This window comes from Episyrphus balteatus, chromosome 1, assembly GCF_945859705.1.
Source record: "Episyrphus balteatus chromosome 1, idEpiBalt1.1, whole genome shotgun sequence".
NCBI classification, from domain to species: domain Eukaryota; kingdom Metazoa; phylum Arthropoda; class Insecta; order Diptera; family Syrphidae; genus Episyrphus; species Episyrphus balteatus.
Window position 1 is genome coordinate 113600832 of NC_079134.1, and position 18986 is coordinate 113619817.

The 18986-nt window shown below is 32.1% G+C and overlaps 1 pseudogene; it reads left to right on the top strand.

Moving 5' to 3' along the window:
- Positions 1-552: 552 nt before the first annotated feature.
- Positions 553-3581, top strand: LOC129909899 (geranylgeranyl transferase type-2 subunit beta-like; annotated as a pseudogene).
- The last annotated feature ends 15405 nt before the right edge of the window (positions 3582-18986 follow it).

The window sequence follows — 18986 nt, forward strand, 5'->3', positions numbered from 1 at the left end:
GCTGTATGCAATTATATTGCAGAAGAATTAATATTGCATATACCTACATCTTAATTACATATATATATATAAGCGGAATGTAGTTGGAAGAATTTTTTTGTTCTGGGTATAAATACAATACTAGATTTGCACACCTCAATAATCATTCCAAAATGCATTTAATGAAGCAAAAATCATTTTCAAACGTTTCTTGGATTCCAATTTACAATATCATTTCATTGATTCTATTTTCTCCAAGTAATACAATAAACAAAAATATTATTATTATGCAAAAATAGTTTACTTGAAATATATACCCATCTTAAAGGACTCAATTACTTCTCGAACACTTTTTGCAATAAGAAATGGAAGACGTTGTTGATGTGGTCAATTTTCGGATTTCAAATGTTCATTGGTGCACTTTGTCTAGCTGGGATTATTTTACCAAATAATTATGATTTGGAAGATTCGATTTCTTGTTTGATAATTTTTTTTACTGAAGGTAGTATAGGGTTGAAGGCACTCACATTAATTTACTACAGTTCATCACTAAAAAAGTTGGGGCAAATTATAATGGAAGAAACTAGTCGAACCAGCTTGGAACCGTGGGAACTGAAGCTGACTAAAAAGTACAAGAAATTCTCAAAGTAAGTTCGAATTTACAATTATTATAAAACGATGTTTGTAAGCAACTTTTTTTATTTCTTAAGATGGATTTGCATAAAAGTTTTGATATTATATAATCTTACAATGATCAGTTATATTGGAGCACCAATTTTTTCTGAAAAGGACTACATGATGCCAATTTTAATGCAGTTTCCAGGAACTAAGTTAGTAAAAATATTATGCATTCAATAGCTGCGATCCTTTGGGGGAATTTATATTTTTTTATTTTTTCAATAGAATAATAGTATTTGTAAGCAACTTTAAGTACTAAGCAGTAGATAAATTCCCCCAAAAGGAACGCAGTTAATGGCATACCTTACCTAAGTACTTAATTTGATCTTCGGTTTTTTTTTGTAGTTCATCTAGTAGTATTGGATATGGCATAAATTATGCCTTTGGGGCCTTCAATGTATTCTATGGCACAACGGTTGAAATGGGTGAGTTAGTTTTTTTGTAATTACTACTAGTAAATAAAATAAAAAAAACAAAATAAACCCACAACAACAACAACAACAAAATAAAGTAAAATAAAATAAAATAATAAAATAATATAAAATAAAATAAAATAAAATAAAATAAAATAAAATAAAATAAAATAAAATAAAATAAAATAAGATAAAATAAAATAAAATAAAATAAAATAAAATAAAATAAAATAAAATAAAATAAAATAAAATAAAATAAAATAAAATAAAATAAAATAAAATAAAATAAAATAAAATAAAATAAAATAAAATAAAATAAAATAAAATAAAATAAAATAAAATAAAATAAAATAAAATAAAATAAAATAAAATAAAATATACGCGGGCGGAGACCTATCACGTTTTGTAGAGCTAGTCGCACTGATTATGAAACGGTATTTAAAAAAATCTAGCTTCGTCAAATTTTTATCCATTTTCGATTTTTTTACAGTTTCTAATAGGAAATAAAAATACCTTTTCAACAATGTACAAAACATGTAACATGCATAAACCACCTAGAATTTATAAGCTATCGAAGTTCAAAAATTCCATTTTTTCGTCATTTATCCAACTTCGACATCAAATTAAAGTATATATTTTCACAACAGCATGCTGTTTTAAAAATATATTCTAAAATAATATTTGTTTCCAAATCAAACGAGGTATTTTGTATGAAAATCAGTTTAAAATTGGATTAGAAAAACAAATTTTACGATATCAACCCAGATACAGAAATTTGAACTTTTAGGTATAGAACAAAACTGTTGTTTTGGCACGTAGTAGGATAACCTCTCAAGTAGCACACTGGTGTATAAATTGGTGTAAATTCATTAATTTTGGTGTAAAATTGAGGAAATTCAAAAAACATGGTGTATTTCTCAAAATTATTGGTATAAAAATTATACCACTGTCTTTCCGTAAAAAATTTAAACATTTTTTTAAGATTCAGTGCAAAATATACACCTATATTCAGTTGTTTTTATAATATACCATTAATGGTGCATAAAATTATTCGATTCTGAAATCAACCAAAACGGTATATTTTTTACACTCTCTTAGGTGTAGGAAGTACACCCTGCGGACATAAAATTCACCAGAATGCAAAAGTGGGAGACGACATATTTTTCAATGGCCGCCATTTAAAAAAAAGAAGACAGCGATTAATTATTTTACTAAAATAGTATATTTATCGACCTAATTATCCCGCATTCTTGGTTTTTTCTATTCGGTATATTATATTATAAAAGAACTCTCCTAAAAAAATAAAAAACAACAAAAAAATTATAATTTTTGAAAAACTGATTTTTAAAATCGAAAAAAAAAATCTTTAATTCACTGACATTTTTGAGGCACTCGATTTTTAGAGGGGGTAGTATCTAAAATTAGTAGACAGAATGTGTTTCGTTTTAAAATTTGGCAAACAAATTCATATTTAACCATTAGTTTCTTATGGCAATATTATGAAAGTGAATAAAAATTCATTTTCATTTATTTCATTAGAAATGGTGTGAATTAGAATTCATCAATTGCATCACAGAATTCTTACGAATGTCTGGAATCTACTGGGGAGTAACTGCACTTGATACTATGAACCAGCTCTCACGCTTAGATAAAAAGTCTATAATAGAATTCATTAAAAAATGCCAATGTCCTACTACCGGAGGAATATCGGCCTGCGAAGGACATGATCCTCATATTCTATACTCATTGTCTGCCGTGCAAATACTTTGCATCTACGATTGTATCAACGAAATCGATTGCGACGCTCTGGCTCGTTATGTGACCAGTTTGCAACAGCCTGATGGCAGTTTTTTCGGTGATAAGTGGGGAGAAGCCGATACCAGATTTTCATTCTGCGCAGTAGCTTTCCTTACACTCATTAATCGTATGGACGCTATTAAGCTATCAAAATCATAGACTTTGTGCTCTCATGTTGCAATGCTGACGGAGGATTTGGATCAAAGCCATTCGCTGAGTCGCATGCTGGACTCATTTATTGTTGCGTTAATTTCTTTTCGATTGCGCAGCAATTGCATCGGCTAGATTGCTATAAATTGTCGTGGTGGTTGTGTGAGAGGCAACTACCGCTAAACTACAAATGCCAAACTACGAGCGTGTTCATGAATTTAGTAAAGGATGCATTCTGTGTCATTTTCATTTCTAAATTCATAGTGCATACAACCGAAAATGACTTTAACGAATGTGCCCCGATGATGAATGTACCCCAGTTTACCATATTGAGAAAAGCTTAATTTAAGTTGAAAAAACCTACCGTAATAATCAGGCTTAAAAACAAAGTACGCATACTTTTCTAGGTTACAAGTGTTCAAACTTCAGTGAATATAACTTATCAAACTAACATTTATTAAAAATCAAGACAATTAAACGATTTAACACTAATAAATGAGTGATCCAAAGAAGAGTGAGACCAGTTTAATCTGGGACTACTTTACAATTCTTGACCAAATGTATGCAAGGTGTAATATTTGTGAAAATAAATTTTCATACAAGACGTCCATTTTTAACCTAAAACGTTATGTCCATATCAAAGGAGCTAAGTAATCAAAACCATCTAAATTTAAATCGGATACAAAAACTTCTACACGAAAGCCGTCACTAAGGGTCCCATCACCAGTTTCCTCCGAATCAGAATCAATAGTTGCTACATAGTCCATTGAAATGTTACATTAACCTTGCATTTTGGGTAGGACAAGATTTTATTGTTTTGATCTGTAGGGGAGGTTAATGTGAGTATACAATCCAGTTTTCGGGGTTGAAAGCCCCCCATTTGGCCGCCATCTTGGAAAAAGGGGTGTAAACTGTTTTTTATCGATATCTTGCGAACCGTAAGTCCCACAAAAAAAATGTCGATTTTGTAGATAATTTATTTCTCTACAATTTTGTTTAAGATACTTTTTTCTGTAAAATTGAAAATAAGAAAGTTATACTTGAAAATAGATGTACATTTTCAAGAAAAAATTCTTTGAAGGGCCATAGCTTTTTTTCTACAAGTTTTATTGAAAAAATACTCATGAGCGTTTTTAAAGATCATTTAATTTTCAACAATTTGAAGTGCTCGTTTTGCAGATTTCGTTTATATAAAGCTGCTGCAATGGTTTTACAAAAAAAGGTAACAATTTATTCTCGTACTTGTATATGTTTATTTTATTATTTTTTTTACTTCAATACAGGCTGATTCAAAAGGATATGTAGGTTGGGTTAAAACAAGAAAAAAATCATAAAGTATAGGGGGGTCCATTCCGTACCGTTTAGTCAGGAGGGCAATTTTCTAAAAAAAAATGTCTTACTTTTGAAAAAAATTTAGTTAAAATCAGCGGTTACACCCATTTTAACGTGTTATATCTTTTTTGTAAGGCCGAAAACCTTTTCTTTTATATTATTTTTAATTAAACCTGTTTTTTAGAATAGCTTTTGAATAAATAAATTTCAAAATAAAAACTTTGAAAAAAAAAATACAAAAATATTTTAAACTAATTTTTTTCAAAATTTTATATAATTAAGTACTAATTAAAATTTTCAAAATTCAATGCTGTTATGTGTTTTCAAACAAAAACAGAAAACCGGATTGAAAAGAGTCTTGTCGTTTTCGAGAAATTAAATTTCTTTAGATCCAGATGTATTTTTTTAACTAGTGAATAATACGGCCGTAAGATATTTTTGCACAAATTTAAACAGATAAACATTGACATTGGGTGATATGCATAAAAACGTAGGACTTACTTAAAGTAAAAGATGAAAGTAAATACTATAAATTCTAGTAAAAGGTAAAATTCATAGTATATACTTAATTTCGTATGCATAAAAAAAGTATCTGCTAGCAGGCAAATACTTTTAGTATATACTGAATTCATCCAAGTAAATACTAGAATTCACCCAAAAATTATAGTTAATACTTTTTTTTAGATTATTTGTATTCGTTTGGTGTTTACAAATAAATTGTTTTGGAAGTTATACGGTTTAATCCATTATAAATTTACTGTTTCTAAATTTTAGTTTGTGAACATCTGTTCGTGCTATTTTGTGAGTCAAAAGTAAATCAGCAGCAGAGATGAGTAGCAATACGAAAGATTTGTCAATAAGCCAAATGCACTTAGCTTTTGTGCGAATTTTAAAAGTGCATAATGTAGTTATGAGTAAGTCACAGCAACCCTCTATTAAAAAAGGTAAGGCGGAGGCTATAAAAATATTTATTAATGAATACAAATCTGAAACTGGGGCTGGGGCGACACTAAACGAAGAACCACACGAACCAAAGTAATTTTTGAAGGTTTTTTGAGTGAACTCGAATCTGAAGTCAGAAAAAATTGATTTGCCTCCGTTTTTGAAATATTACCGTTATAAAATAACCAAAAACGTAATTTTGGCCGTTTTTAATGCTATATTTTTATGTGAGGTAATTTATTAAAAACAAATTTCTAACGGTTCTATATTTTTTTTTTCCAAAAACTGTTTAAATCTTTCCGATATCTTTTTTATTGCCCGAGATTTCTTAAGTTTAAGTTAATTAGTCAAAAACAAACTTAACTTTATTTAAAGTTTAAGGGCGAAATTCATAGTTGTTACTCAAGTTAAGATTTTTCTCAACTTGAGCATTGACTTGAGAAAAAATTTTTCTCAATCAAACTCACAATGAAATTTGACTGATTTGATTAAACTGTCATCTAAAATAAATATTTTTTTAATTATTCGCTATCATTTTTTTCCTTTAATGTTATATCGTTAAATCGCGTCAAACACAAAATCAAATCGATACCGAATTTTTAAAAAAATACATTTTTAGTTGAGAGTTTACGTAAACCAGTCAAATTTCTTTGTGAGTTTGATTGAGAAAAATATTTTCTCAAGTCAATGCTCAAGTTGAAAAAAATCTTAACTTGAGTAACGACTATGAATTCCGCTCTAAGTCACTGATCAACAAGATTTTTGCCACAATAACCAAAATATTCTTTTCTGAAGGTTTTTGGTGTGCTGAGGTTGAATTCGAAATCAGGAAAATTCTATTAGCATCCGTTTTTGAAATATATATACTACCTATTATTAAAAAGTTAAAGTGACCTCAACTCCATATGCGTTTCGCCCAGGTATGACAGTGGGCTCATCAGTTAGATGCTGTCATACCCTTACTAAGACGCAAAATTTTGGTCCATGAATACAGACACTTATAAAAATCACAACCTGAATAGACTGTGAATTTTAATATTTTAGGGGAACATGGTTACATTCTTGCACCTAAAAACAATTGCCCGTGGTCAGGCTAATAAGTAATAAGGTTGTGATTTTTATAAGTGTCTGTATTCATGGACCAAAATTTTGCGTCTTAGTAAGGGTATGACAGCATCTAACTGATGAGCCCACTGTCATACCTGGGCGAAACGCATATGGAGTTGAGGTCACTTTAACTTTTTAATAATAAAAAGTTATTAACTTTTTAATTGAATTATATTCAATCACTCCGCTTAAAAATAAAAATAATTTTCATTATTTTTTTCACTTTGTTTATATATACTACCGTTATACAAGAACGGAGGCTAATAGAATTTTTCAGGTTTCGGATTCGACCTCAGTACCCCAAAAACCTTCAGAAAAGTATATTTTAGTTATTGTGGCAAAAAAAAAGAAAATTTTGGTTGACCAGTGCTGTCTTTGAGCTAAAGATTTATTTCATCTTAAGATATCGCGGGTAATCAAACAGATATCGGAAATATTTAACGAGGTTTTTAAAGAAGGAAGCTCTTCTTCTTTGTTTGTAATGAATTACCTCTTGTGGCAAAAACCTTGCTGATCAGTATTTTTATTTTACTGGAAATTACTTACCAATAAAGTGTTCACTTAACCAATTCACATTTTCCCTTTCAAAACGATAAAGTTGTTTATAATTTGATTCAAAACCCGGTCTTCGATTTTTATAGACTTTTTGGGAATTTAATACGTACAAATTCTGCCATTTTGAAAAAAATTAACAACTCTATTTTAATAAATATCAAGAACCGATTGCCTCAAATGTGACTGCTATTCATTATTTCCACTGCTTCATATACGGTGTTAAAATAAAAAAGTATATGCTATGAGATTTACAAGTTGGTATTTTGTAACCTTGAAAAAATCTAGTAATTCCTAAAGTAAAAAAGTACTTACTAGTTTTTATGCATACGGAATAAAGTATTTACCGAAAAAGTTCATCCAAAAAAGTAGTTACTATGACTGATAGTAAATACTTAATTTTCAGCATTTACTTGATTTTTATGCATATCAAAAATAGTATATACTTGAAAACTCTCTAGTAAAAGCATTTACTTTTTTTTATGCATATCACTCATTGTGTGCACAAGACATTTTTGATCAATAATGGTTTTGGTTAGTTCAAGTTTCATCGAAAATTGTTTCACTTTATAATAGAAGAAAAGTTAATTTTTCATAAATTAATTAACCAACATATCCAGCCACTTAAAAACAAAAAATAATTTGGGTTCTTAGAAAAAAGTAGTTTTGTTTTCTTTTTAATTTCTCGAAAACGACAAGACTCTTGCATCCGGTTTTCTAATTTTGTTGGAAAACACATAACGGCATTGAATTTTGAAAATTTAATTAGTACTTAATTATATAAAATTTTGAAAAAAATTAGTTCGAAATATTTTTTTCGTATTTTTTTTTTTCAGTTTTTATTTTGAAAATTATTTTTTCAAAAGCTATTGTATAAAACAGGTTTAATTGAAAATAATATAAAAGAAAAGGTTTTTGGCTTTACAAAAAAATATAACACGTTAAAATAGGTGTAACCGTTGATTTTTAGTAATTTTTTTTTCAAAAGTAAGACAATTTTTTTAGAATATTGCTCTCTTGACCAAACGGTAGGGAATGGACCCCCCTATACTTTATGATTTTTTTCTTGTTTCAACCCAACCTACATATCCTTTTGAATCAGCCTGTATTGAAGTAAAAAAAATAATAAAATAAACATATACAAGTACGAAAATAAATTGTTACCTTTTTTTGTAAAACCATTGCAGCAGCTTTATATAAACGAAATCTGCAAAATGGGCACATCAAATTGTTGAAAATTAAATGATCTTTAAAAACGCTCATGAGTATTTTTTCAATAAAACTTGTAGAAAAAAAGCTATGGCCCTTCAAAGAATTTTTTCTTGAAAATGTACATCTATTTTCAAGTATAACTTTCTTATTTTCAATTTTACAGAAAAAAGTACCTTAATCAAAATTGTAGAGAAATAAATTATCTACAAAATCGACATTTTTTTTGTGGGACTTACGGTTCGCAAGATATCGATAAAAAACAGTTTACACCCCTTTTTCCAAGATGGCGGCCAAATGGGGGGCTTTCAACCCCGAAAACTGGATTGTATACTCACATTAACCTCCCCTACAGATCAAAACAAAAAAATCTTGTCCTACCCAAAATGCAAGGTTAATGTAACATTTCAATGGACTATGTAGCAACTATTGATTCTGATTCGGAGGAAACTGGTGATGGGACCCTTATTGAAGGATTTCGTGTAGAAGTTTTTGTATCCGATTTAAATTTAGATGGTTTTGATAACTTAGCTCCTTTGATATGGACATAACGTTTTAGGTTAAAAATGGACGTCTTGTATGAAAATTTATTTTCACAAATATTACACCTTGCATACATTTGGTCAAGAATTGTAAAGTAGTCCCAGATTAAACTGGTCTCACTCTTCTTTGGATCACTCATTTATTAGTGTTAAATCGTTTAATTGTCTTGATTTTTAATAAATGTTAGTTTGATAAGTTATATTCACTGAAGTTTGAACACTTGTAACCTAGAAAAGTATGCGTACTTTGTTTTTAAGCCTGATTATTACGGTAGGTTTTTTCAACTTAAATTAAGCTTTTCTCAATATGGTAAACTGGGGTACATTCATCATCGGGGCACATTCGTTAAAGTCATTTTCGGTTGTATGCACTATGAATTTAGAAATGAAAATGACACAGAATGCATCCTTTACTAAATTCATGAACACGCTCGTAGTTTGGCATTTGTAGTTTAGCGGTAGTTGCCTCTCACACAACCACCACGACAATTTATAGCAATCTAGCCGATGCAATTGCTGCGCAATCGAAAAGAAATTAACGCAACAATAAATGAGTCCAGCATGCGACTCAGCGAATGGCTTTGATCCAAATCCTCCGTCAGCATTGCAACATGAGAGCACAAAGTCTATGATTTTGATAGCTTAATAGCGTCCATACGATTAATGAGTGTAAGGAAAGCTACTGCGCAGAATGAAAATCTGGTATCGGCTTCTCCCCACTTATCACCGAAAAAACTGCCATCAGGCTGTTGCAAACTGGTCACATAACGAGCCAGAGCGTCGCAATCGATTTCGTTGATACAATCGTAGATGCAAAGTATTTGCACGGCAGACAATGAGTATAGAATATGAGGATCATGTCCTTCGCAGGCCGATATTCCTCCGGTAGTAGGACATTGGCATTTTTTAATGAATTCTATTATAGACTTTTTATCTAAGCGTGAGAGCTGGTTCATAGTATCAAGTGCAGTTACTCCCCAGTAGATTCCAGACATTCGTAAGAATTCTGTGATGCAATTGATGAATTCTAATTCACACCATTTCTAATGAAATAAATGAAAATGAATTTTTATTCACTTTCATAATATTGCCATAAGAAACTAATGGTTAAATATGAATTTGTTTGCCAAATTTTAAAACGAAACACATTCTGTCTACTAATTTTAGATACTACCCCCTCTAAAAATCGAGTTGTGGTTTTAAATTAAATAAAATAAAAGATAGTTAAAATGAAATATACTTTTTTAGTTTTTTATTTAATTCAGTTATCTTCTTGGATGATCAAAACCAACCAAAAACCTAGTAGGCACGTGTCTCTCTCTGACTGACATAAATGTCGTGTCACTTTTGAAGTCTCCTGTCACTTTTGTATTCGGAGTCACAGGGTGACTCCAAGACACTACATTCCTCCCCTTTTAGTTTATTCCCAAGCGTTCAGGCGCTTTTATCACTCGTCCATAACGGGTGACATTATCAGGAACTTGTTTTGCGGAGGTGGTGGGGGCTAAGATATCATCATTTGATTTAACATTTTGTTCCTCTTGCTCTTGTGAATAAGGTGTAACTACGGTTTCTGTTGTTGTTGATGGTGGCAGGGATGAGTTTTCTAGGGTTAAGTCTTCTCGCTGACGATCCTCAGTGTCATCACCTCTACATGGAATCTCAAACGTTTGGCTGTCGGTTGAGCGGCTTTGGTTGTCGGTTAGGCGGCGTTTGATTTGATCGATATGACGGCGACCGATTTTATTATCAGTTGATTTTACTACATAGGAAACGGGACCAGTTACTTCGATAATTTCACCTTCCAGCCAGAGCGGTCCAATCGAATAATTTCGAAAATAAATAGTATCTCCAATCTTAAAACTTCTTACCTGACCAAAAGATGAATCTGGACTCACCGGATTTATCTGTCCATCATCCGGATGCATGGCATCTAATGCAGTTCGAAGCCTTCGTCCCATCAGCAGCTCCGCTGGTGTTTTTCCTGTTGTTGTGTTCGGTGTCGTGTGTTGTTTAAACAGAATACGTTGCAGTTTGGTCTGCATGTCTCCCTCTGACATGGTCTTGAGAGATGTCTTCAAGTATTGAACCATACGTTCCGCTTGTCCATTACTGGATGGGTGGTATGGAGCTGTTGAATTGTACTTAATACCATTTGCAGTATAAAACTGCTGCATTTCAGCAGACACAAAAGCCGTACCATTATCTGAAATAACTCTTTTGGGTTGGCCATGTATAGCAAATACCTCACGCAATTTATTTTTCACTTCGGTCGATGACATATTGCGTACTATTTTTACTTCAAGCCACTTTGACATAGAGTCAACTACGACCAAAAATATATATCCCTGGAATGGTCCAGCAAAATCTATATGTAAGGTGTTCCATGGATCTTCTGGGGGTTTAATAAATTGTCGCGGTGCCGCTGGTGGATTTCCTTTATTTTTTTGACATTGGTCACAGCGTTGGACTTCTAATTCAATTTGCTTATCAAGGTTAGGCCACCACACATAGCTACGGGAATAGGCCTTCATTAAATTTATTCCCGGATGATAACCATGAAGAAGTTTCAAAATTTGATTTTGATATGTGGGAGGTACAACTACTCTACTACCCCACAAGATACAGCCCTTATGGGTAGAGAGTTCCGTCTTCCTACGGATATACGGAATAAGTTCTTCTGAACTTTCAAAAATTGTTGGCCATCCATGTAAAATTAGCCGCAAAACTCTTGACATTACCGGATCCTTTGCAGTCTCTCTAGCTATTTCAGCCGCTGTCAATGGCGGATTACTACGCATCTCCAACATCAATATGTCAGCCGGACCATTTATTGGAGCGTCAATTGACGATGGTAAAGGCAAACGACTCATACAATCAGCATTTGCATTCTTTGGCCCTGGTCTATACTCCATTGTATAGTCATAAGCGGACAAGAGCAGGCACCAACGTAACATTCGTGGTGAGATCATTAGTGGTATTTGTTTACGTCTGTTAAAAATTCCCAACAACGGCTTGTGGTCAGTGGTAATAATTATTTCACGTCCAGCAACATATTGGTGGAAATGTTTCATTCCAAAAATAATAGCAAGTGCCTCTTTGTCAATATGAGCGTAGTTTCGCTCGTGGACTCCAAGAGTGCGAGAGGCAAATGCAATGGGACGCTCTGTTCCATTTTCCGTATCACGGTGTGCAAGAACGGCACCAATCCCATAAGGCGAAGCATCGCAAGAGAGAACCAACGGTTTAGACACGTCATAATGTATTAGAATGGTATCTGAATCAAGCAAGTTTTTTAGTTCGTTGAAAACACCTTGATGTTCATCGGTCCATTTCCATTGCACATTTTTATCAAGCAATCGATGTAATTTTTCAGCAACAGATGATTTATGAGGTAAAAATGAGTTATAAAAATTAAGTAAACCCAGAAAGGATTGCAACATCTCCTTATTTTCAGGAGTAGGTGCCTGTTGAATCGCTCTCACTTTCTCTTTGTTAGGGGAAATTCCATCCCCACTAATATGGAAACCAAGAAAGTCCAATTCGCGTTGAGCAAATAAGCACTTATTTTTGTTTACTGTCACGTTTGCTTTGGCTAATTTTTCAAAAACTGCTTCTAAATTACATTTGTGGTCAGATTCGTCTTTTCCAGAAACGATGATATCATCGAGATATGCTTTTACGCCCTTTATACCGATCAAAAGACTATCCATAAATTTTTGAAACAAACCTGGAGCGGCCGAAACACCAAAAGGTAATCTACGCACCTTATATAATCCCTTGTGTGTATTAAGGGTCAACAACTCTGCCGAGGCGTCATCAACAACCAGTTGCTGGTAGGCCTGTTGTAAATCTAACTTTGTGAATACTTTGCCGTCCGAGATTGCCGCCATGACCTCTGAGACAGTTGGTAGAGGGTAAGCATTGGTTTTTATCACCGCATTTACAGTGCTCCGGTAATCACCGCATATTCTTACAGAACCGTCAGACTTAGGCACAGGTACAATGGGTGTTGCCCAACGGGAAAACATGACAGGCTCCAAAATTTTTTGTTGAACGAGTTTTTCAATTTCTGTTTCAACTGCTGGCTTCCAGGCGATTGGACACTGACGATGCTTGAGGAAAATTGGATTTGACCCTGGCAATATTTCCAAAGAAACAGGTGGCCCTTTGTGAGCACCCAATTCTTCGCTAAAAACGTTTCGAAATTTACCCTCTAAATTCAAAGCATTCCCTGCCACCTCTAACGCGCAAACACCTTGAACAGAAATTCCCAAAATTGGAAACCAGTCTCTTCCCATCAAACAACGCCCACCACCTGCAACAACAACAACTGGCAATTTATAATCTTTATTATTATATTTTATATTCACCAAAGATGATCCCAGAATGCGCAACTTCTCCTTGGACCAAGTTTGCAACGTAATGGTCGATGGAATCAACAACTTGTTTTCGTGATTTATACGATTCCAAATAACTTCTGAAATCACGGTGCACGCCGCACCAGAGTCAACCTCAAAAGACTCTATAACCCCATTAAGCCAAACCTGTGTCAAAATCTTGTTTGACATTGCTGTCTGGATGTGATTTAACTCATAAAAATAGTTTGATGAGCCTGTTGATTCACAGAGCTGATGTTCGGGCTCGTCTTGAACTGGTCTTTCATCTACTACGTGAATAGCTTGTTGTTGACGATTAGCTGCCTTCTTTTTATAACATGCTTTGCTTGAGTGGCCTTTTACTTTGCAGAAATCACAGTTTTTATCTTTATAAAAACACTTATCAGCAAAATGATTGCCATCGCATCGAAAACATCGCAAATGTTCTGGTCTCTGGTACTTCTTTTTAGTTGACATTGCCATCACTTCATTATTGCAACGGACGTTGAGTACGTTGCGCTGGGCTGCTTCATGTGCAACCGAAATTTCGTACGCCCTTTTAAAATCTAACTTGAGTTCACTAAACAGACGCTTTTGTAATGACTCATCGGCCACTCCGCAAACAATCTGATCTCTCAGCATTTTGTCTAGTTCCATGAAATCGCAGTGTTCAGATAATTTTCTCAAGTCTTTAACAAAATCAGCAATTGATTCCCCATTCTTCTGAACACGTTGGTGGAACGTAAATCGCTGTACTATTTCATTTGGTTTAGGATGAAAATGATCATCCAACTTTTCTACGATTTCTTGGAACGACACATCTTTGGGGGACAGAGGTGTAAGTAAAGAACGGATTATCTCATATGTAGATTCCCCAACACATGATAAAAATATTGCTCTCATTGATCCGTCGTTAGATATGCCATTGGCCTCAAAATAAAACTCCATTCGTTCTTTGTAATTATTCCAGGCCATTGATGGCTGAAATTGCTCCAGTTTGCCGAAAGTTTGTGATGACGTATGGTTGACATTAGACATCGTAGTTTCGTTCATTTTTCGCTCGTCGCCAAAATGTTGTGGTTTTAAATTAAATAAAATAAAAGATAGTTAAAATGAAATATACTTTTTTAGTTTTTTATTTAATTCAGTTATCTTCTTGGATGATCAAAACCAACCAAAAACCTAGTAGGCACGTGTCTCTCTCTGACTGACATAAATGTCGTGTCACTTTTGAAGTCTCCTGTCACTTTTGTATTCGGAGTCACAGGGTGACTCCAAGACACTACAGTATTTGCACGGCAGACAATGAGTATAGAATATGAGGATCATGTCCTTCGCAGGCCGATATTCCTCCGGTAGTAGGACATTGGCATTTTTTAATGAATTCTATTATAGACTTTTTATCTAGCGTGAGAGCTGGTTCATAGTATCAAGTGCAGTTACTCCCCAGTAGATTCCAGACATTCGTAAGAATTCTGTGATGCAATTGATGAATTCTAATTCACACCATTTCTAATGAAATAAATGAAAATGAATTTTTATTCACTTTCATAATATTGCCATAAGAAACTAATGGTTAAATATGAATTTGTTTGCCAAATTTTAAAACGAAACACATTCTGTCTACTAATTTTAGATACTACCCCCTCTAAAAATCGAGTGCCTCAAAAATGTCAGTGAATTAAAGATTTTTTTTTTCGATTTTAAAAATCAGTTTTTCAAAAATTATAATTTTTTTGTTGTTTTTTATTTTTTTAGGAGAGTTCTTTTATAATATAATATACCGAATAAAAAAAAACCAAGAATGCGGGATAATTAGGTCGATAAATATACTATTTTAGTAAAATAATTAATCGCTGTCTTCTTTTTTTTAAATGGCGGCCATTGAAAAATATGTCGTCTCCCACTTTTGCATTCTGGTGAATTTTATGTCCGCAGGGTGTACTTCCTACACCTAAGAGAGTGTAAAAAATATACCGTTTTGGTTGATTTCAGAATCGAATAATTTTATGCACCATTAATGGTATATTATAAAAACAACTGAATATAGGTGTATATTTTGCACTGAATCTTAAAAAAATGTTTAAATTTTTTACAGAAAAGACAGTGGTATAATTTTTATACCAATAATTTTGAGAAATACACCATGTTTTTTGAATTTCCTCAATTTTACACCAAAATTAATGAATTTACACCAATTTATACACCAGTGTGCTACTTGAGAGGTTATCCTACTACGTGCCAAAACAACATTTTTGTTCTATACCTAAAAGTTCAAATTTCTGTATCTGGGTTGATATCGTAAAATTTGTTTTTCCAATCCAATTTTAAACTGATTTTCATACAAAATACCTCGTTTGATTTGGAAACAAATATTATTTTAGAATATATTTTTAAAACAGCATGTTGTTGTGAAAATATATACTTTAATTTGTTGGATAAATGACGAAAAAAATGGAATTTTCGATAGCTTATAAATTCTAGGTGGTTTAACCATGTTACATGTTTTATACATTGTTGAAAAGGTATATTTATCTTCTAATAGAAGCTGTAAAAAAATTGGGAATGGGTAAAAATTTGACGAAGTTAGATTTTTAGTTAAAAAAAAACCGTTTTTTGCCCCTAACTCCGGATTTTGGGGGTGTGAGGGACTTTTGAAATACCGTTTCGTAATCAGTGCAACTAGCTCTACAAAACGTGATAGGTCTCCGCCCGCGTATATTTTGAGTGTTACAAGGTGTAATTAGCAGCTTACGTAAAGTTACGACTATAGTATCTGTGGTACTATTCTATTATCGCACTTCCCGAATCCTTTTTTTAATTCATAGCTTGATTCATTCTTCTTTCGGTTGGTTAAAGTGATTACACAATAATTAATAAAATACATTCTAATTCGTTAACAATTTTTAATTTGGATGAGTTTTATTTTATGTTTATTCAGGTTTTGATATCCCAGCATTTGTGCAAGTTTGTTTCATATCACTTCAAGTTGATAAATGTGTTCATTACTGCAAAATGATAGGAGACTTCGACACACTGTACAACACACCTAATAAACAATCCAAACTTTTGAAGAAGTGCATTAGAAGTCATGCAGAAATTTTCGAGTAAACAAAAACTTGAATTTAAAATTATCTATTAAACATAACCTAGTTTATATTTCATCCATTTCAGATTCATAAATGAAGTCTCTACCGTTAATACTTTTGTCGTGGTATTAATAGTTGTAACCATTGTTCCTCTTCTAACGGTTCTATTGTATTCAATTTTAATGGTAAATTGATTATTTAAGATATTCTAATCAGATTTAAATTTTTAGAACTAAACAACCACCACGTTTTTTTTCATAGTTCAGGCAAAATTATGCAACTTTAATATTTTAGTATCAAAATGTATTCACCACGGCAATTAAAGTACGGTTTTGATAGTTGAGCCAAAATGTATGCAAAGATTATTTTGTATTCAAATCTGCCGTTTTATCAGCAGTTTTTTGAAAATTTTAATTCTCTCTTATTTATCTATCTTATCTATGCGAGGCCATGAGGTCTTAAAGATAGGTAATTAGCGTAAGACTTCAGGATCCATATGCGTACCTACAAGGTATTGCAGGAATTCTAATTAAAAAATATCAGTTTTTTTTAACCCTTATTACAATTAGCCTTGATTTTTCAATCGTCATGACGCGTCAGTTAGACTATCAGAAAAAAAAAAAACAAACAAATAACTGAATTCATGACTGTTTTTTAGAGCACTTGGTCAGCGGGTGAAAGGTACCTAGTTCAATTCCCGGTGGGGCATGATATATTTCTCTTTTTTTGTCATTTCCTTTTTTTGGAAAATTAAAGCGAAAAAAAAATAAATAAATATGAATATTTTGTCGATAAGTTAAAATTTCTAAATTGAATGTCAAAATGAAATTTCAATTAAAAAATGTCCTCCTATGTTGTTCAACCCCCAAAACTATCGTTTATCCTATAAAATCTCTAGTTAAGTGAATGGGGAAAAACCTGAAAAAAGTTTTGACGTCAGCTATTTTTGGATGCAGGATTGAAGAGGGATTTGTTCTGAGTATAAATCTCACTTTGCGTATTAATTGATCTTTTGGGGAGTCCGCCATTTTGAAAAATGCGTAAGCCTCAATATCTCTAGAACGACTAGTCGCACAGAAAATTTGCAAAAACGTTTTTGATTGGAAATGTTAATTTAAATATTTCTCTTATACATCATTTTTCTATTAGAGTTATACTTCAGAGCACCGCAAAGTATCTCATTTTCATTGCGGTGTGCAGTAACTCTAAAAATATTACTTCTATTAGAAAATGATAAATTAAAATCAAATCCTATAAAAAGTTTTTTTTGTTTTTATTACAAACTATGATATGCCTACATATATTTTAATATTTTGTTTATATGGAACATCCATAGGTACATAAACATTTTTGATATGAATTAGTATTACATTTTGTTTTAATTTCTGAATTATTTTAGGGTACTGTGAGTGGAGCTCCTATTATGATGGTTGCGTGTGCTTATCACTTGTTTATGTATTGCTTTCTTGGAGAAGTAGTTTCTAGCAAAGTACTTATTCAATATATTTTCTTATAAAACAAAATAGTGCATAATGTTCTTATTATAAATTAATAGTGTATTGAGGTCAGTAACGCAATTTACACGAGCAAATGGTACAAAATTGATAATCCCAAAGACAAGCGAACCATTCAAGTCTTTTTGGCATTATCGCAATGCAGTAAGGGATTTTCAGCTGGTGGATTATATAAGCTCTCATTAGCAACCTTTACAGAGGTAAGATATTTTAAATACTTAAAATATACCCATAGGGGCCTATTAATAATTAAATTTAAAAACTCACTTTAATATTTATCTGAATTCTACATATTTCATTATGCCAAAAACCAATTTAATAGTCAGTTTAAAGGCTATAGCACTCGGTTAAATTTTACAGTTGGGAAACTCAACTATAAAATTTAACCGAGCGTTAGCCTTTAAACTGACTATAAAATTGGTTATTAGAATGGTGAAACACGTGTAGAATTTATTTAAATATTAAATTGAGCTTTAAATTTGATTATTAGTAAGGCCCATTCTTAACAACAAAATTATAACCAAGAAAGTTAACTTTTAAGTTTACTAAACTTAATACATATACATATATAAAATATATACATACAGTAAAATTTAACATGTTGTACCTACAAAAAAGAGCAGAAATTGAATTGAACTTTAAACAGCACTTTAAATTCTTACAATCGATTGGACTGTATTGGATAACTGTAACCATTACAAATTTTTTTAAATGAAACAAAATTCTTTTCATTTCAGTTGATGAAGAGAGTGTGTGAAGTTAGCCCCCCTTTTTTTGAAATTGTTATTTTTGAAAGTTGTTCCAGGTTGTTCCCGATTTGTTCCGGATTGTTCCAAATTTTTTTTGAAAAATTTTCAAAAATGGAAGTTTTAGAGCCAAAAAACCGTTTTTGACCTAGCCCCCCTTTTTTCGAAAATTGAAATTTTGAAAGTTGTTCCGGGTTTAAAAAGTTGTTCCGAACATTGTTCCAAATTTTTGGACCTCTAAGTTCCATATTTCGAAAGTTAGGGGCCAAAAACCAAAAAATTCTAGCCCCCCTTTTTTCGATTTTTTAGGTTTTTATATTTTTTTTAGCTTTAAAAAGTTGTTCTAAACATTGTTCCAAGAAATTGAGGTCCTAAAAATTGTATTTTTAAAGATATGGCTTTGGAAACTTTTTTTCAAAAAACTAAAAAAACGACTTTTCCAATTATTATTTTCCAAATTTTTTTTCTGAAATCGAATATATAACCATACATACATATTTGGAGTGAGTTTCAGTCTTCTACAGTAAGAGTATCAACTCGAAAATGCACTTTCAAAA